Genomic DNA, 21,675 nt, shown 5'->3' with positions numbered 1-21,675 from the left:
AGCGGTGCTAAACTGTGCCACCAGGGCTGCCCTCATTCATGATTTTATTAATTTCAGTCTTTTTTCTTTTTAATAAGGCTGGCTAATGGTTTATCTGTCTTATTAATACTTTCAAAGAACCAGCTCCTGGTTTTGTTAATCTGTTCTACAGTTCTTCTGGTCTCTATTTCTTTTTTTTTTTAATTTTTTTTTTATTTTTATTTATGATAGAGTGGCAGAGACACAGGCAGGGGGGAAGCAGGCTCCATGCACCGGGAACCCGACGTGGGACTCGATCCCGGGTCTCCAGGATCGTGCCCTGGGCCAAAGGCAGGCGCCAAACCGCTGCGCCACCCAGGGATCCCCTCTGGTCTCTATTTCATTGAGTTCTGCTCAAATCTTTATTCTCTCTCTTCTGCTTGGTGTAGGTTTTACTTGCTGTTCTTTCTCCAATTCCTTTAGGTGTGAGGTTAGCTTGTGTATTTGAGTTTTTTTACAATTTTTTGAGAGAGGCTTGTATTGTGATGTATTTCCCTCTTAGGACTGCTTTTACTGTATCCCTAAGATTTTGGATGGTTTTATCTTCATTTTCATTAGTTTTCATGCTTTTTTTTTTTTAGGTTTTATTTATTCATGAGAGTCACCGAAAGAGAGGCAGAGACAGAGGCAGAGGGAAAAGCAGGCTCCTTACTGGGAGCCTGATGCAGAAGTAGATCCCTGGACCTGGGGATCATGTCCTGAGCTGAAAGCAGACGCTCAACCACTAAGCCACCCAGGTGTCCCTCAATGAATCTTCTTAATTTTTGTCTGACTTCCTGGTTGATGCATTCATCTTTTAGTAGGATGTTCTTTAACCTCCATGTGTTTGAGTTTCTTTCAAATTTTGTCTTGTGATTGAGTTCTAGTTTCAAGGCATTGTGGTCTGAAAATATTCAAGGGACAATCCCAATCTTTTGGTATCAGTTGAGACCTGATTTGACCCAGTATGTGGTCTCTTCTGGAGATAGTTCCATGTGCACTTGAGAAGAATTTATTCAGTTGTGTTTGGATGGAAAGTTCTGTATATATCTGTGAAATCTATTTGGTCCAATGTATCATTTAAGGCCCTTGTTTCTTTGGTGATGTTGTACTTAGAATATCTGTCATTTGCAGAAAGTGCCATGTTGAAGTCTCCGACTATTAGTGTTATTATTATCTGTGTATCTCTTTACTTTGGTTATTAATTGATTGATATACTTGGCATCTCCCACATTAGGAGCATAAACATTCATGATTGTTAGGTCTTCTTGTTGGATAGACCCTTTAAGTAGGATATAGTGTCCCTCTTCATCTCTTACTACAGTCTTTGGTATAAACTTTATCTGATATGAGGATTTCTACCCCAGTGATCTGAGATTCAATTTATAAAGTAATTCATGCACCAAGACTGTATATATGTATTTAAATTTTTATCCAGAATTACATAATTTGGCTTGTTATTAAACCACTTCTTAATAAACCAGAACTTAGAAGAATCACTATTAGGACCATCTTCTATGATAATCACCTATGAATTTCAAGGGACAGGCAAAACATTTTTTTTTTTTTTTATGATAGTCACAGAGAGAGAGAGAGAGAGGCAGAGACATAGGCAGAGGGAGAAGCAGGCTCCATGCACCGGGAGCCCGAGGTGGGATTTGATCCAGGGTCTCCAGGATCGCGTCCTGGTCCAAAGGCAGGCGCTAAACCGCTGCGCCACCCAGGGATCCTGCAAAACATTTTCTAAATGTGTTTTATTCTTCCGAGACTCCAAATAACAGAGCTGAGTTTTCAGGATTAGTTTTAGCTCCATTGTTAGGAACTGCAAATCACAGTGGCTTGAATGATACAAAAGTGTGGTTTGTTTTTGTTTTTTACAGTTCTGAGACCTGTTGAAGACTGATTGCTGGCTCTGCTCCACAGTCTCAGAGCTCATGGCTTCTCCCTGGTTAACATCCCATCCCTAGAGTGAGGTGTGTGTCTTCATGATCCAAATAGGGATCAATAGGAGCCAGAATTTCCTAAGATACCTGGCAGCTGTCACACAAAACTTTTAACAAAGAGCTGTCTTATATTTGCCATGTTAGGAATCTAAACAGTTGTATTTGAATATAATGTGTGGAGGAAGAGAGGTTGCAAGGAAAAATGTCAAGGCACAAGGGAAATGTTTTAAATATTTTAGTTATTTGAAAGAGTACATGTGCACAAGCAGGAGAGAGGCAAAGGGAGAGGGAGAAGCAGACTCCCTGCTGAGCATGGAGCTAGACTTGGGGCTCAGCTCCAGGATCCTGGGATTATGACCTGAGCCAAAGACATGCTTAACCAACTGAGCCACCCAGGTACCCCCAAAGATAATGTCTTTATTGATGATTACAGTGAGTAACTAAAGGTTGAGTAGAATTTTTTTTTTAAATCACTGCTAGGAAATCCCCCCAAAACTTTCATTAAAGAAATACTTCATATATTTTTTAAAAGATTTTATTTATTCATTCATGAGAAACACAAAGAGGCAGAGACATAGGCAGAGGGAGAAGCAGGCTCCCTGTGGGGAGACTGATGCAGGACTTGATCCCAGGACCCCAGGACCACGACCTGAGCCAAAGGCAGATACTCAACCACTGAGCCACCCAGGTGTCCCTTCATATTTATTTTGAAATGATAATTACAAAGTGTAAGAAGTCGAAGTCCATATCCTCTTACTGTTGTGAGTCCCTGACCCATTTCCTAGAGGTAACTAGACCACTGTTGCTTTAGTCTTTTTTTTTTTTTTAAGATTTTATTTATTTATTCATGAGAGATACACAGAGAGGGGCAGAGACACAGGTAGAGGGAGAAGCAGGCTCCTTGCAGGGAGCCCGATGTGGAACTCGATCCCGAGACCAGGATCACACCCTGAGCCAATGGCAGACACTCAACTGCTGAGCCACCCAGGCGTCCCTTACTATTTTTTTAATCAAAAAGGGATAGACTGTTGGGATTTGACCTTGCTTTTATTATATCTAATGTACTTCAAAAACACTTTTTCTGAGTATTTCCTATTAGGGTATTTAAATTTGTGCTTTTATTCTTAAGCCATTTGAAATAGGATCCATTAGAGGAGTCACTTCACCTTTCTTAACTCTGTCAAATGTAGTGACAATTTTTATATAATCCAAGAGATGTGTAAAGTGACTTCTAATGTCTCTGTCAGCTCTAATGCCCTGATAATAAAGATGTTGCCTTGGGCTGAGGAAAGCTTTGACCTCAACCTATTTGCATAGAAATGGACTTCCTTGGTGCCTGGGTGGCTCAGTCATTTGGGTGTCTGATTGGTGTCTGACTTGATTTCAGCTCTGGTTGTGACCAGAGATCTGGCCCCACATGGGGCTCTACGGTGGGCTCCATGCTCAGCGGGGAATCTGTTTCTCCCTCTCCTTTAGCCCCTTCCCCCACCTCTCTCAAATAAATTAATTTTTTTAAAAAAAAGAACTTCCTTAAATTTAAACACATCCTGTTCTGTAACTGGGCATGAGGTATGGAAACAAAGCCACGGGGGTCCCTGGGTGGCTTAGCAGTTTAGCATCTGTCTTCGGCCCAGGGCATGATCCTGGAGTCCCTGGATCAAGTCCCACATCAGGCTCCCTGCATGGAGCCTGCTTCTCCTTCTGCCTGTGTCTCTGCCTCTCTCTGTGTTTGTGTCTCTCATGAATAAATAAATACAATCTTAAAAAAAACAAAAACAAAAACAAAGACATACCATTTTTTGTGTACCAGAGTGTGGGGACATTGCTCTAGGTAAATCAGCACCTTGACTTAATTGTGCTGCTGGAGGTTTTTCTTTTGTGATTCAGTTCACTATTGCCCTTTTGGAGGGGCTGGTATTTCCTCAACAGGAAAAGTTCCTACTTGGAAATGAGGGAGAAGTTAGTCATGTAAAGATGAATTCCCTGGGCAAAAGCCCTCCAGTCTCAGAATGTGCTTTTGAGGGACCTTGGGTTCTCTTCCCCTCCCCCTTCATGCATGATGACTAAGTCACCCTGAGTTAAAGATGGAAAAGGAGACAGGCAAACACAAGACTTGCTTAATTGTGGCTATCTTAGGTGGCCTACAGGTGAAGGGAAATTGGGATAGAGCGATAGAGGGAAGAATGAAAACAGGAAACAGATGTCTGGTGATGTAATGCTTGAATAGTACTTATTCAGTGAGCCTGGGCTTAGTCACAAACAGCTGTATCCTGATCTTAATATTATAATTGTGCAGATAATTCTCTGCTCAAACAGGCACATTTCACAAAAAAAAAAAAAAAAAAAGACCTGAGCCAAAGACATGCTTAACCAACTGAGGCAGTTCTTAAATTGCTGTATAGCAGGGAGACACAAGTTTATTTTAATTATGTAACAACAATGGACTCCCAGGTCTTGCTCTGCTGATCATTTACAAGGATTATGAGGGAGCGAACACAGTGGCAGATGGTAGTAGCTTTATCTTGTTAAGGTCACATCACTTGGAAATCTTGAAGCCTTCTATCTGGATTGAAGTCCTTGCCTGGTGTGTGGCTTCAGCCTGTTCTCAGTATACATGATGGCTTATTTGCATGCAAAAGTATGGAAAAATTTGAGCTGATATGCATTTAAAAAATTTTTTAATGCCCAAGAAATAATTACTATGGCTTTCCTGCTTATTGAGTTCCTCGGTTTATTTTTTAAATGTCACTCTTTATTTATTGGAAAATTGAGTGGCTCTGGAATAGTAGAAAAATAGAAAAAGTAGTAGAAAACACCCAACTTAGTGTCAGAGAATAAAGTGTGCTAATGTTAGTACAAATCCCAGAATGGCTGTGTGTCTAGTTGCTCTGCCGGAGAGGCAGAGTATGGTCGAAGTAGCTTACCTTTCCCTGTTTAACCCGGGCTCCTGCAACAGGCTGACGTGAGGGTTAAGCTGTCTGCTGAGAGAAGTGGGGATCATCATACCCACCTCATTCTGTGCTTGGAGACTCAACAAGGTTATCTGTGGAGAGGTACCAAGCACAGAGAGCCAGTTTGCTCAGCCACCGGGAGTGGTTTACTGAGGCACAGATCCCAGTAATATTCACGTGGCCATGATTTAACCTCTCTGTGCCTCAGCTTCCCCTGAAAATGGGGGGTAATGATAGATCCTAACATGTGGTTATGATGAGGATTGAAAGAAGTCACTGCTTGTAAAGCACTTAACACAACGGCTGGCACACGAGTGCCTGTGTCAGTGAGTCCCTTTGGTGTGGTAGCCATTCTATAAATGTCACTTCCTTTTCTCCGTAAGATTTTCATATATGGTCAGTATCTTCTTAGTGAAAGTCTTGCTAAGCTTTCTTATTTGTATCAGGACCTGCTGAAAAAGAACATTTTGAAGAGGCAGAATGTCTGGAATTAGACCCAGAACCAGGGGGATTACAGTGAATTTCAGTGACTTTGCCACTGATTTGCTCAAATTTATATTAATTTGTCATTAATATAAAAGGCATCTACCTACTTGGAAAAGGCACTGAAATTGAGAGGGAAAATTTTAAATTAACTACATTATCTGATTCTGTAAATTATGCATATCAAAAAAAAAAATCTGGAAACTATAAAAGGGGAAGGAAAAAAGAAAGTGTTAGGGCAGCCGGAGTGGCTTAGCAGTTTAGCACCACCTTCTGCCCAGGGTGTGATCCTGGAGTCCTGGGATCGAGTCCCACATCAGGCTTTCTGCATGGAGCCTGCTTCTCCCTCTGCCTCTGTCTCTGCCCCTCTCTCTGTGGTGTCTCTCATGAATAAAAATTTTTTTTAAAAACCTTTAAAAAAATGTTAATCACTTAAAAACTTGGTTATAGGGACACCTGCCTTGCTCAGGGCTTAAGCCCTAAGTGTGCCTGCCTTCATTCCAGGGCCTGGTCTTGGGGTCCCGGGATCAAGTTCCCTGCATGGAGCCTGCTTCTCCCTCTGTCTATGTATGTCTCTGCCTCTCTCTGTGTGTCTTTCATGAACAAATAAATAAAATGTTAAAAAAAAAGAACTTGGTTTTATAAGTTTTTTTTTTTAAGATTTTATTTATTTATTCATGAGAGATACAGAGAGAGAGAGAGAGAGAGAGAGAGGCAGAGATACAGGCAGAGGGAGAAGCAGGCTCCATGCAGGGAGCCTGACGTGGGACTCGATCCCAGGTCTCCAGGATCAGGCCCTGGGCTGAAGGCAGGGGCTAAACCGCTGAACCACATGGGCTGCCCAGTTTCTTTCTTTATTTTATTTTATTTTATTTTTTTTAAGATTTATTTATTTATGATAGAGAGAGAGAGAGAGGGAGGCAGAGACACAGGAGGAGGGAGAAGCAGGCTCCATGCCCGACGTGGGACTCGATCCCAGGACTCCAGGATCACGCCGTGGGCCAAAGGCAGGTGCTAAACCACTGAGCCACCCAGGGATCCCCAGTTTCTTTCTTTATAAAAAAAAGATGTTCTGGTCTTTTTCTGTTTTTCTGTATGTAAATGTATTTTTTCATTTTTTATTTTTCATCTTCACCAATTAAGATTATAGATTAGATTTATAATAGATTTATAATAAAATCTTATAGATTTATAAACACCAAAGTACATTAAATTTCCTATATATGGGTATATATGTTTTAAGTATTGTGTAGAAGATTTAAATGGAAGCATCAGGGCTCAAATTCGCTAAAATGAGCAGAAAACCTTTATATTCTCTTTTAAAAGATTTTAATTTTACTTTCAATAATGTAAGTATTTCAAAAACACAACTCATAAAACTTAGACTAGTAGTATTAAAATTTGTAAGTTATAAGAAACCAAAAGGTAAAACCTAGTATTTCCTAATTTCTTCTAACTATACAAAAATTATTCTGATACTTCACGGTGAACTTAGATGGAGAACCAGAAATTCTCACAAGTGCTCTGTGAGGTAAATGCATTTTCCATTTTATATGTGGGGAAACAGAAATACATTTTCTGTTGGTGATTGGTGTGGAGTAGAGTGTGTGTGGAAGTCTGATGTGTGCCCTTCAATGAGGTAATTCAGTTTGTAGAAAATGTCACTTGCTAAGCCTATGCTTGGTAAGTCTATGTTTTGGTTGAACCTGGACCTTGTTCACTGCTCTTAAATCAAGCATAAAAAGGGCAGCCCTGGTGGCTCAGCGGTTTAGCGCCGCCTGCAGCTCGGGGTATGATTCTGGGGACCCAGGATTGAGTCCCACGGGGGGGCTTCCTGCATGGAGCCTGCTTCTCCCTCTGCCTGTGTCTCTACCTTTCTCCCTCTGTGTGTGTGTGCATCTCTATGAATAAATAAATAAAATCTTTTAAAAAATCAAGCATAAAAGTAGCCATGGTCTTGCTAATTCTTGAAAAAAAAATTAAAATCTTTTAAAAGAGAATATAAAGGTTTTCTGCTCATTTTAGTGAATTTGAGCCCTGATGCTTCCATTTAACCTTCTACACAATACTTAAAACTTTAAGTCCAGATTAAATCTGGACTTAAAGTAAAATCCCTTTGCAAGAAAGGAATTCTTATTTCCTAGGTGAAGAGGTTAGTAGGAGCTGTTGATGGGTCATGTCGTTATCTTCAGATCTCTCATTTTATAACTGCACAGCTTTGTACCTTTGGTCTGCCCCTCTCCTCTTTCCTGCAACCTCAACCTCCATGTTTGTCCATCCAATGGCAAACCATTTCCGCTGCAGCCCCATTCCATGGTAAAGATGATTCCATCCCCCTCTTCAAAGAGACTCCGTTTCCTTGGCCTGGCTAAAGCCTGTGCCTTTCCAGTAAACATTGATATTTCCCTTTTTTAGAAGGTCAGGTTGGTGGAGGTGTGATTTACATTTAGTAAAGTTGTACAGCTGAATTGTACCAACTCTATACACTCCTATGACCACCACCACCACCGCTGTAAAGACAATTTCTGTCACCTCTACCAATGTTTCTTGTTTAGTAGTCAGTCTCTTTGTCCAGACCCTAGCAATGAGCAACCAGTGACTTGATTTCTGGTCCTGTAGTTTTGCCTTTTCTGGAATTTCTTATGGATGGAATCATAGAGTTTATAGCATTTTGAGTCTAGCTTTCTTCACCAAGCACCATGCACTTGGAAGATTTATTCATGTTGTTGCTCCTATAGGTAGTTCTTTCCTTTCTATTGCTGAATAGGGTTACATTTTATGGATGTACTACAGTTTGCTTACCTTTTTACATTCAGATTGTTTCCAGTGTTTAGTGGTTATTAGTAAAGCCACTATGATTATAGATAATTTCAGGTTTGTCCATTTCGATGTGTGTATATGTAATTCATTCTTTCTTATTGTGGAGTATGTGTTCCATTAGGAAGTTTGTTTATTCATCCACTTGTTGATAGGCATTAGTGTTGTTTATAGTTTTTGTCTATTAGAAGGAAACCTATGGGATCCCTGGGTGGCGCAGCGGTTTGGCGCCTGCCTTTGGCCCAGGGCGCGATCCTGGAGACCCGGGATCGAATCCCACGTCAGGCTCCCGGTGCATGGAGCCTGCTTCTCCCTCTGCCTGTGTCTCTGCCTCTCTCTCTCTCCCTGTGACTATCATAAATAAATAAATAAAAAAATTAAAAAAAAATAGAAGGAAACCTACTATGAACATTTGTGTATGAGTCTATTTTTTAAAAATATTTCATTTATTTATTTGAGAAAGAGAGCATAAGGTGAGGGGCAGAGGGAGAAGCAGACTCCTAACTGAGCAGGGAGCTGACTCCGGGCTCCATCCTGGGACTCCAGGATCATGACCTGAGCCATAGGGAGAGGTTTAACCAATTGAGTAACCCAGGTGCCCCTGTGTATAAGTCTTTGTATAGCTATATGCTTTCTCCTCTTGTGGATAAATGCCTAGATCACGTAGCAAACTATTTTCTAAAGTGGTTGTGCCATTTTATATTCCCACCAACAATGTAAGAGGATTCTAGAAGCTTCTCATTCTTACCGGCACCTGGTGGACCACCTTTTTTAATTTCAGCTATTGTAATAGGCATGCAGTGGTATCTCACTGTGGTTTTGAATTGTAGTTCTCTAATGACTAATGATTCTAACATCTTTCATATCCTTATTTACCATTCAAATATCTTGGATGAAGTATCTTCCTATTTTAGTCCATTGTTACATTGGGTTGTTTTCTTATTATTGCACTTTTTGAGTGTTTTATATATATATACTGCATACTAGATCTTTATCAGGTAAATATTTTCAAATCTTTTCTGAGACTTGTCTTCATTTTCTTGACAGTGCTTTTTGAAGAGGAGTTTTTAATTTTGATACAGTCCAGTTTATCAATTTTTTTGTTTAATGGATCATGCTTTTGGTGTTGTATCTAAGGTATCTTTGCCCAGCCCAAGATCATGAAGATTTTTTTCCAATTTTTTCGTCCAAAAGTTTCCTTAATTCTAGATTTTATTTTTTAGTTTTATGATGCTTGTCAAGTTAATTTTGGTTTAGGGTGTCAGGTGTCAAAGGGTGTTAGGGTGTCAAAATTATTAAGAAAATTTTTTTTGACACATGGATTTCCTATTGTTCCAGCATCATTTGTTGAAAAGACAATCCCTTTGCACCTTTGGCAAAAATCAATTGATCAAATGTGTTTGAATCTATTTCTGGACTCTTCTGTTTCATTGATCTGTGTCTATCCTTTTATCAATATATATGGTCTTGATGACTAGAGCTCTTTTACAGTAAGTCTTTAAATCAGGTAGTAGGAGTTCTAACTTTTATCTTTCTGAAATTGTTTTGGGTATTCTAATTCCTTTTGTTTTCTTTATACATTTTAGGTTCAGCTTGTCGGTTTCTATTTAAAAAATCTACTGGGATTTTGATTTGGTTTGTGTTGAATTCTATACACAAATTTGAGGAGATTTGACATCTTCACACTATTGAGGCTTCCAGCTATATATGTAGTATACTGCTCCTTTTATATTTAGATCTTTTTTTTTTAAGATTTTATTTATTTATTCACAAGAGACACATACAGAGAGAGAGGCAGAGACACAGGCAGAGGGAGAAGCAGGCTTCATGCAGGGAGCCTGATGTGGGACTTGATCCCGGGACTCCAGGATCACGCCCTGGGCTAAAAGCAGGCTCTAAACTACTGAAGCACCCAGGGATCCCCAGAGCCATCCAGGGATCCCCTATATTTAGATCTTGATTTCTTTCATCAGTGTTTTGTATTTTTCAGTGTAGAGATCTTGGACCTGTTTTGTTAGATTTATATCGAAGTATATGATTTTTTGGTGTTAATATAAAGGCATAGCATTTCAAATTTCAATTTCTGTTTGTTTTAAGAATATATTAATAAAGTTGATTCTGTAATATGTTGACCTCTTATCCTGCAACCAGACTAAGATCAATTATTCATTTTAGTAGCTTTTTGGTAGTGTCTATGTGTGTGTGTGTGTTTTCTTTATAGACAGTCATGTCATCTGCAGATAGTGACATCTTTATTTCGTCTTTTCTGGTTTCTATGCTCCCCCTTTTGTATTATTGTACTTGCTAGGGCAACTGGTATGATGATGAATGGAAGTGATGAGAACACACATCCTTGCCTTATTCCAGATCTTAGAAAACATTTAGTTTTTCACTATTAAAGATGATATAAGCTATAAATTACTTGTGCATAATCTTTGTGAATTTGAAGAAGCTTTTTAAAAAATTCCTTTTTAATCTTTAGTTTGCTGAGAATTTTTGTCACAAATGTTAGTTGAATTTTGTCAATTGCTTTTTCTACATGTATTGAGATGATTGTTATGTTTTTTTCTTTAGTTTCTTGATATGATGAAGTACATTGATTTTCTAATGTTGAACTAATCTTTCAATCCCAAGATTTGCTAACTTTTTTTTATTTTTAAAAAAGATTTTATTTTTTTATGAATGTTTTTCATGAATGAAAGACATAGAGAGAGAGGCAGAGACAAAGAGGGAGAAGCAGGCTCCATGCAGGAAGCCCGATGTGGGACTCGATCCTGGGATCCCAGGATCATGCCCTAAACCAAAGGCTGATGCCCAGCCTCTGAGCCACCCAGGCATCCCTCTTGTACTTTTTTTTTTCTTTCTGGTTTTGGTATTAGGATAATGTTGTCTCATAAAATGAATTGGGAAGAATTCTCTCATCTTTTATTGTCTGGAAAACTATAGAATTGATATTATTAAATATCTTATACAATTTTCCAGTGAAACGGAGTCTGTAAGGTTTTTTTTTTAAGGATTTTTTTTTTAAAATTTATTTGACATAGAGAGAGCACAAGTAGGGGGAGCAGCAAAGGGAGAGAGAGAAGCAGACTCTCTGCTGAGCAAGGAGCTTGAGATGGGACTCAATCCCAGGACCCTGGGATCATGACCTGAGTTGAAGGCAAATACTTAACCAACTGAGCCACCTAGTCACACCCTGTGATAAGATTTTTAACTACAAATTCAATTTCTTTAATGGATACAGGACTCTTCAGGTTATTTATTTTTTCTTAAATAAGCTTTGATAATTTTTACCTTTTAAGGATTTAGTCATTCATCTACCTTGTCAAATTTATGAGCATAAAGTTATTAATATACCTTTAATATTCTTTTTAGTTCTGTAGGATCTAGTTCCTGACTGTAATTTCCATCTTCCCCTACTTTTTCTTTTTTTTAAGATTTTATTTATTTGAGAGAGAGAGTGCACAAGTGGGTGGAGGGGCAGAGGGAGAGGAAGAAGTAGGGTCCCCGCTGAGCAGGGAGCCTGACTCAGGATCCATCCCAAGATCTTGAGATCATGACCTGAGCTGAAGCCAGATGCTTAACTGACTGAGCCACCCAGGTGCCCCTACCATACTTTTATTGATCAGACTAATAGTTCATCAGTTTTACTGATCATCTCAAAGAACGAATTTTTAGTTTCATTGATTTTGTCTATTTTTCTGTTTTTAATTTTCTTGATTTCTGCTTATTGTTATTATTTCCTTTCTTCTACCTATGTTGAATTTAATTTGCTCTTTTACTAGTATATACTATTTTTATATTTAAAAAACAACTTTATCAAGATAATTTACATATCATAGTATTTACTGATTCTCAGGGTATAATCGTTTTTGGTATATTTACAAAGTTATATAGCCATCCATCACTATAATGTAATTAAAGGACATTCTTATCACAAAAAGAAACTGTACCCATTAGCAGGCACTACCCATTCTTTTTTCCTCATCCCATTCTGAAGCAACTACTAATCCACTTCCTGTCTCTGTAGATTTGCCCATTCTGAAAATTTCATGTAAGGTGTATCATAAAGATGTGGTCTTTTGTGTCTCATTTTTTTCACTTGGCAAAATATTTCTGAGGTTCATCCATGTTGTAGCATTCATCAATACTTTATTCTTTTTTATTGTTGAATAACATTCCATTTTGTGGATATACCACATTTTGCTTATCTTTGATGGACATTTGGGCTGTCTTCACTTTTTGGCTCTTGTGAATAATGCTGCTATGAACGTTGGTTTACAAGTATCTGCTTAAGTCCCTGCTTTCATTTCTAGAGGGATGCATACCTACAAGAGGAATTACTGGATCGTATGATAATTCTTTAAGTTTTTAAGATCCACCAAACTGTTTTCCTAAAATTTTTTTTTACATGTTAAGAACCTCATATATGCAAGGCACTGTGCAAAGAATTTTTGAATATTCATTTATTCTATTGAACATTCAAATGCTTAATTGTTTATTGAACACCTCCTAAGTGCTGAACCCTGGGTATGCCATGATGAATCAAATATAATCTCTGCCCTCCTGCAATTTACAGTCTCATTGGCAGAGATACTCATGCAAATTAATTTTACATTGTAATGGTAATAAATGCTGGAAATGAGAATTATGGGGACAATGACAGCCTATAAAAGGAATTTAATTTCATTGGGGAAGTCGGGGAAGGCTTCTCTCTGAGGTAACAAAATCCAAGTAGGAGTGAATTAAGTGAGGCAGTGAGAGCAATTCTTTCATGCAGAGGGAGCAGTGGGCCTTTCATTGCCGTGATGGAAGGAAGTGTGCATTTATAAAGCTCTCTAAGACCTTTTGAACTCTTGTTGGAGCAAAGAAGAAAGGGAAGGTCATAGTAAATGAGGTAAGGGATGAATATTACAGAGAATATATATTCTGCTATCTCATCTTCACAGCAGTTTTTTATTTTAAAAAAATTCTTAGAGAGTGTGTGCACCTGCACACACACATACACACACGCGTGGGCACATGCACACACACCCGAGCAGACTGGGAGGGAGAGAGAATCTTAAGCAGGTCAGTGTAGAGCTCACATAGAGCTCAATCTCAAAACCCTGAGATCATGACCTGAGCCAAAATCAAGAGTCAGATCCTTAACAGACTGAACCACCCATGTGCCCCTTCACAGCAGTTATTTGTTTTTTTGTTTGTTTGAAGAATATATTTATTTCTTGAGATAAATTTATAGACATTTAGTTGGTTGGTTGTTTTTCAACCAGAAAATTAAAACTATATGATCTAAAAATATTTTCCTTTATTCCTTAGCTGCCAGGAAACAAAGACAAATTTAGTTTTCCACAAAAGTAATGAATTAATCCCAACTACCTAGTAACATCCAGGCCTTTTAAGTGGCCTCTGTCAAGCTTTTACTTTTAATTCGCTATTTTAGTATATGTTCAAAATAAATTTTATGAAATGCTGTTAATGTATTAAGTATATACAATGAAATAAAGATCTACATAACTATGATAAAAGCTATTAGTACCACTGTAAAAATATTACAGGCAACATGATCTAAAAAATTATTTATTTATTTATTTTTAAGATTTTATTTATTTATTCATGAGAGACACACAGAGAGGGCAGCCCGGGTGTCTCAATGGTTTAGCGCAGCCTTCCACCCAGGCCCTGATCCTAGAGACCCGGGATCAGGTGCCACGTCGGGCTCCCTGCATGGAGCCTGCTTCTCCCTCTGCAAATGTCTCTATCTCTGTCTCTGTCTCTCTCTCTCTGTGTCTCTCATGAATATTCTAGGAATCGAGAACCATTTTATATTTTGGATATCTTTTTTAATAATTTTTTTTTAGAATTCTGTCATAAAAGTAACAGATAATAGAAAATTGGGGGAGGAGAATTAACCTTTATTTTTATTTTTTAAAGATTTTATTTATTTATGGAGACACACAGAGAGAGAGAGAGAGAGAGAGATGCAGAGAGACAGGCAGAGGGAGACGCAGGCTCTATGCAGGAAGCTGGACATGGGACCCAATTCTGGGTCCCCAGGATCACACCCTGGGCTGAAGGAGGTGCTAAACCACTAAGCCACCGGGGCTGTCCTATTTTTATTTTTTTAATATTTTTTTCTGAATTTATTTATTTGTTCATGAGAGACACAGAGGGATAGAGAGGCAGAGACACAGGCAGAGGGAGGAGCAGGCTCCCTATAGGGAGCCTGATGATCCCAGGACTCCAGGATCACACCCTGGGCTGAAAGCAGAAGCTCAACCACTGAGCCATCCAGTCGTCCCAGGGAGTTAACTTTTAAATTGAAGTTCCAAATACTTTATAAATGTAACAATAATTCATAAAGTCAAATAAAATCATAGCACAGCAGTTTTTTAAACTGAATTCACATAACAAAATTAATAACTTTAAACAATTCAATGCAACTTAGTACATTCACCATGTTGTGTGACTACTACCTCTGTCTAGTTCCAGGGCATTTTCATCAGTCTAAAAGGAAACCTGTACCCATTAAGCAGTCACTATCCATTCTCCTTATCCCTGGCAACCACCAATCTTTCTATCACTATGGAGTTATCTATTCTGGATATGTCATATAAATGGAATCATATAATCTGTGGTCTTTTGCATCTGGCTTCTTTCACTTAGCATGAAGTTTCCAAAGTTCATTCATGTGGTGGTGTATATCAGAACCTCATTTTTCTTTTTGCTGAATAGTATTCCATTTTATATATATACCACAATTTATCCATTCATCCGTTGATGAATACTGGGCTGTTTCCACCTTTTGTCTATTGTGATTAGTGCTGCTATGAACATTCATGTGCAAGGATTTGTTTGAGTATCTGTTCTGCAGTTCTCTTGGGTCTATACCTAGGAGTTGAATTGAAGGGTCATCTGTTAATTCTGTTTAAATTTTTGAAGAACTGCCAAGCCTTTGTCTACATTAGCTGTACCATTTTACAATCCCACCAGCCATGTATTAGGGTTCCAATTTTCCACATTCTTGCCAAGACTGTTATTGTCTGTGGGTTTTTTTTTTATTGTAGCCTTTCTAGTGAGTGTGACATAATCTCTCATTGTGGTTTTGATGTGCATTGTGCATTTCCCTAATATCGTGATGTTAATCATCACCTTCATTGGCTTATTTGCCACTTATCTGTCTTCTTTGAAAAAATATCTATTCATGTCCTTTATCTATTTTTTAATTGGGTTGTCTTTTTGTTATTGACTTGTAATAGTTCATTATATACTGAAGTGCAAATCCTTATATATATGATTTACAAATGTTTTCTCTCACTCTGTGGGTTTTCTTTTCACATTTTTGAGAGTATACTTTCATGAATTTGCATGTCATCCTTGTGCAGGGGCCATGCTAATCTTCTCTGTATCGTTCCAATTTTAGTATATGTGCTGTCGAAGCAAGCACTTGAGAGTATACTTTCATGTACAGAAGTTTTTAATTTTGCTAAAGTCCAAATTATCTTTTTGTTTTGTTTTGATGTCATATCTAGTGATTTCTTAACCAAGATCATGAAGATTTACTCCTAGGCTTTCTTCTATGAGTTGTATAGGTTTGGTTTTTACATTTACGTGTTTGATTTATTTTGAACTAACATTTGTATATTGACTCAAAATATGCGTGAGGTAGGAGTCCACCTTTAATCTTTTGCATGTGGATATCAGTTGTCTGAGCACTATTAATTGAGGAGAATATTTTTTCCTCATTGAATTGTCTTGACATTTTCGTTGAAATCAATTGACTGTAAATGTGAAGGTTTATTTCTGTCTTCTGAATTCTATTCCATTAAGCTACACGTGTAAATTTGTGCTAATACCACAGTCTTAATTACTACAGTTTTATAGTAAGGTTTGAAGTCCAGAAATTCCAACTTTGTTCTTTTGTAAGATTCTTTTGGCTTTTCAGAGTCCCTTCTCTATCCATATGCATTTGAAAGTTGGCTTGTCAATTTCTTCAAAAGAAACTTGGATTTTGATAGCAGTTGCATTAAATTTGTAGATCACTCTGGTAAATATCTCCAACTTGGCAATATTAAAACTTCTAATCCTTGAATGGATTTTGTATCTTCTTGATTATTTTTGCATATATAATTATTTGCCTGATGTTTTCTTTTGATGTCTTGATCTGGTTTAGTATTAGTTTAATATTGGGCAAATGGAGTGATTCGAAAGTGTTTCCTCCTCCTCTGTTTTTCTGGGGGAGAGTTTATGAAGAATTGAGGTTAATTCTTCTTTAAATCTTTGGTGAATTCACCAATGAAGTCATCTGACCCTGGGATTTTCTTTGTGGAAGTTTTAAATTTTTTAAAATATATTTATTTATTGAGAAGTTTTAAAAATTATTAATTCAATCTCTTTACTCATTGGACATCTTTTCAAATTTTCTATTCTTTTCATATCCATTTTGGTAGTTTGTGTCTTTCTAGCTGTTTATCCATTTCATCTAGATTACCTAATTTGTTGGTATACTATTGTTACTATGTTCTCTTATGATCATTTTTATTTCTGTAAGGTTGGTATTAATGTCTCTTCTTTATTCATGATTTAGTAATTTGCTCTGCATGTGGCAAAAAAAATCTTTTCTATTATCTTAACAATAGATATATTTTAAAAGTAATCTCTATGTCCAATGTGGGGCTTGAACTCATGACCCAGAGATCAAGAGTCACATGCTCTACTGACTGAACCAGCCAGATGCCCCTTACTTTAAGAATATTTTAAAATCAAGACATTTTTTCAGTGTAAAATACATTTAAAATGAGAATAGTAGACATAATACATGCAATACCATAAAATTGCATCCAGTTTGTTAAAGTGTACAAAATTCTTACACTCAAAAAGTGTAAGAATTATGTGATTTTTCTTGTGTACTTCCTACAAATCTTCAAACTTTTTCTTAGCAATGCATTCTCATATCAACCAGAGGCTTATGGGTCTTTCTCATCTCTGCCTCCAATGTTATGTCAACATCAAGTCATCACTCAAAGATGGTTTCATAACACAAGACCAGAGGTTTCAAGGGACAAAGATTTATAATGTAGTCGGTGTTATAATGCAGTAAGTTGACTATCTTGAACATAAAGAATGACTCGTGGTCCAGAGATGTTCTTGGGGGAGAGTCTCTCTAAATGGTTTTCCTTTCTTCAAGTGGAGACTTTCAACATCATTAAAAAAAAGGAAAAAAAAAAAAAAAAAAGTAGCCATCTAAGATTAGGCAAGGCTGCCACCTAGTGGACCAAATATGAACATTTCTTGGGGAATTTTTCAATCTCAGCCTAACTTAATTAGACTTATTAATTATTCATGAATTTATATATTCAACAAACATGAAGTGCTCACACACCAGACACAAAGCTAAGCACTGGAATACTAAAATCAGACAGGCAGAGTTATTGCCCTATAGGTACACACAGACCAGTAGAAGGGACAGATGACTAAATGAATAAATAATTAAATTGCAAAGCAGCAAGTGCGGTAAGTGACTTACTCCCAACACTCTGGTTCACCTTTAATTTTAAAGGAATTGGAACCTCAGTCTAGACATGGCAAATCCAAGTTCTTCGTTGCTTGTAGTTGATGACTGTAAAAAGTGAGGGGGGCTAGTGGGGGAAGGGACAGAGGAAGGAAGCAAACCAAAAGTAACAATGGCTTTTACATTGATTTTCACTCAAGTCTTTCAGAGATACTATAAAGCTGTTTAGATGTTGACTTTTCCAAGTTTCCAAAACTGGCATTTACAACACTTTAAGTCTACAGATTAAGCTTTTATGTTTTTGGGATTGTGTGCTATGCATACATACTTGAAGTCCAGCAGCAAACTATCTAAGGAAGAGAAGCACAGAAATTGTGCATTCACAACTAGTGTTAAATGCGGTAGCAAAGTGGTTTAAAGCAAGAGTTTTTGAATGAGGTGGTCCTGGGTGTGTGTCTCGAGTCAGATTACCCAGGAGGGCTATTAAAGCAGCTTCCCTGACCAAATGGCAAGAGCAGTAGTGCCTTCTTCATTTGGTTGTGGTGCTGAGTATGACAGAAAAGGTACAGATATCATCCAGTAAGTGCTGAGCAGAGTGAAGGTCCAGTAAGCATGAGCATTTATTATTCTTGTGAAGACATCATATGGATTGCTTCGGGAAAGACAGTCCCTAACACAGACTTCTTGCCTTATGTGGCAGACTCTCATAATAAACACGGTTTGGGCTAGGTCTCCCTGCAACTGTACGGCTAGAGGTGAGGCGCTCTATGTCCACCTGCTTTTTGTTCTCTCACCTGGAAAATTCACCTCTCTAGACCAATAAGCTGGGCATCTGCTATAATTTAGCCATTGCCAGCTGCTAGGAAGACAAAATAGAACACAGAACATTGTTCTTAGAACTGTTTTAACAGTAAGGTGTGGGCAAAGGAATAAGTAGGCATGTTCTTAGATGTTGTAGTTACAAAAGTAAGGGTCAATCATCAAAGGAATTTCATTTAGGGCAGTTAGCTGTTCTGAAATTAGTAATTCAACATAACCAATTCATTTCCACTAAATATGGCCTCTGGTGGAAAAGGGGAAAATGAATTTGACTTCTGAATTTTTAATATCTAAAAAGATCTTTACATGTAATTACAACTTTCTGATTCTATTTACACAACTAGACATCATCAAATGCATTAAAATACCACGAGCCAGCAGCATTGGCATCATCTTTGAGCTTTCTAGCAATGCAGAATCCCAGTCCTCACCCCTCACCTTCTGCATAAGAATCTACATCTTACCAAGATCCCCAGATAATTTTGTACACTTTAAAGTTTGAGGGAGCCTGGGGGGCTCAGTTGAGCGTCTGCCTTCAGCTCAGGGCGTGATCCTGAGGTCCTGGGATTGAGTCTTGCATCGGGCTCCCGGCAGGGAGCCTGCTTCTCCCTCTGCCTATGTCTCTGCTTCTCTCTGTGTGTCTCTCATGAATAAATAAATAAAATCTTTTTTAAAAAGTTTGAGAAGCTCTGATACAAGTTAGTGCGCTAGCATCCTGCAGCAGGACACGCGGAACACTAGGGGGACCCATTTCTTCATATTTCCTACAGCTAGAAGGGCGAATTCACCGCCCCTGTAAATTGTTTCTGCAACCTTTCTCCTCCCCATTGGAAGAACATTTTGTTCTTTAAATGAAGATAAAACAAAGATGATACAACAAATGTTATGTATGATATACAAGTTGTATCTGATGAATAACTGTGGAGTTGACATATTTTAAAACTTTTCTAGTAAAGTCTAAAGTGCCTTAGAAAGACTTAAAACAATTATTGTTCTAAAAGTCCAGGCAAATATTTGAAAATAATATGACACTATTTTGTACTATAGGTCGGAGTGGAGTTACAATAAAAATGAGTAAGTGGAAAAACTAAAAACAAAAACAAACACAAAACAGAAAACCTAAAAAACTAAAAACTAAAAAAAAAAAAAAAAAAACGGAAAAACTTTTGCTTTAAATTGTGTGCGTGCGTGTGTGTTTGGTATAATTTATTACAAGAAGTACACTCATTAAATGTGAAAAAATAGAAAAACAAGGATGGCGTCATTTTATAATGACATAAATAAACTAGGATGAAACTTTAACCTATTAAACTTCATCATCAAAGACATCTAGTCAAGGTCACTGGTAAAAATGAACTTCCTGCTTCTTTCCTTTAGAATAAACAAAGAAATCTATAAATTGAGAGTTCAGGCCTACCAGCTACAGGGAGGGAACTCTAAGGCGAGGCTAAGCGACCAAATAGATGACAATAGCTGCTTGCCCTGCACCCCCAGGCCACACAGCACATGGCCATGGGCCATGCTCCCCTGGCTTCAGTCTTCACCCAGTGAGAGCTGCCCAATCTTTCTAGGGAGGCTGAAACACCCTAGTAGCTCCTTGAGGTACTTTTGTCTCCTCTACTTCAGATTTTAGGAGCAGGCTTCTTGGGGAGAGGTTCCCAGCTTGTGTTGGGCCTGAGTGCACCTAGAGAACTACGAGAATCTTGTGTATCACATTAGTTTAGTAGCTCTTGCCCCTCTTTGGTTAGCATGGATGTTCATCTCCTCAGTTACTGTGGTAAGGGGCTCATGACTGTCGATTCATGAAGCAATCTGAGAGGGAAATGGGAAAATCAGAAAAGTTCATTAAGCCTGAAACCTCCGTGACCTTATCGATGAGGAAATAATCATCAAGGAACCCAGTATTGGTGATAATGTGTAGAAGTGGGTTCTCTCTGTCACCATCGTTGGGGTTGTGTTTTGGCACAGTGCAGCTTGCCAGGGTTTGCCAGGATAAAAGAAAAAGTCACACTTTTTCACTCAAAGCGGTATACTAAGCTAGAAATGGTGCTCTAACACTACAAGCCTGACACATTGGCTTACAAATGCAGAGGGCAGGCAAGTGCCCCGAATTATTTTTATTTTCCTATGTGCCTGCCACCCAGATCTATGCTGTTTCTTCTCATTATATAGATAAAACCAAAGAGAGCAGAATTTTGGTTCCTGGAGCCAATGAACTGTCACTGCAAGATTTCAAAATGTTCTTCAGATTATTTCCCTTAGAAATACCAAATTGCACCAAAAGCAGGCCCAGGAGAATGGGACTGATGGTTTTTAACAGTTAAAATGTCCAATGTTGTTAAAAAAGAATTGCGAAATAAAGGCTTTTCCAGCTGAACTGAGTAACCCCCTCAGCCAGCTGACCCCATCCCTCCACCCCCCACTGTCTCCAGCCTGCTCTCTGAGGATGCATGTGGCACAGGGTTGGGACCAGAACCCGGACAGGGTGTCCTGGTCTTTGTTCAATGCCCTCCTCTGACAGCTCCTCCACAGCCTGAACCTTTTCCAGCCTCCCCCTCCCCCACCATCCCCAGCTCTGGCTGGGTGAGAAAGGTGTATTAGGTGTCACGGCCAGAAATAGAATTCAGTGTTCCAAGTCTTATAACACAAAAGAAAACCAATGAGGCTGTTTTGGGTTCCCAAGTACACTACAGACTAATGAGCTAAGTTTCAATAGAGATGAAAAAAAAAAGCTGTTTAGACACTTGCACTGAACCATAAGGAATGTCCCCATCATGCTGCCACCAACCCTTTGAGCTGGTCTGAATCCTAGCTCAGTGGCTATCCACATTTAATTGTCATCGAGAGGATAGCAGATCTCAGGCTCTCTGGCAGACTAAAGAAAATCTGTTTGGATGAGTGAAATATCCCCCCTCCTGATAGTCACTGATTCCCTTATAGATTTCTTCTGAAAGCTTGCAAGTGGGATAGTGGCTCATTTTATCTTATCTTCCAGGTACCCTATTCAATCTAAGATAAAAAGGTGCACCTTTATAAAACACTCCTAATATGCTACTAGTATTTCTTTTTTCTTTCTTTTAAAGAGTTTTATTCATTCATGAGAGACACAGAGAGAGAGGCAGAGACATAGGTAGAGGGAGAAGCCCGGAGCCAC

General features: G+C 38.4%; 1 non-coding gene across 1 annotated transcript; it reads right to left on the bottom strand.

Annotated features, from left to right (window-relative positions):
* Window positions 1-15,531: 15,531 nt before the first annotated feature.
* LOC112932627 (U6 spliceosomal RNA) lies at window positions 15,532-15,638 on the bottom strand. Its single transcript, XR_003237517.2, has one exon. It is a non-coding gene; the product is annotated as a U6 spliceosomal RNA (small nuclear RNA).
* Window positions 15,639-21,675: the final 6,037 nt, after the last annotated feature.

The sequence above is a fragment of the Vulpes vulpes genome, chromosome 13 (genome assembly GCF_048418805.1).
Source record: "Vulpes vulpes isolate BD-2025 chromosome 13, VulVul3, whole genome shotgun sequence".
In the NCBI taxonomy this organism is placed as follows: Eukaryota; Metazoa; Chordata; class Mammalia; order Carnivora; family Canidae; genus Vulpes; species Vulpes vulpes.
Note: the sequence above shows the minus strand (reverse complement) of the source record. Positions and strands in the feature narration are given on the sequence as shown.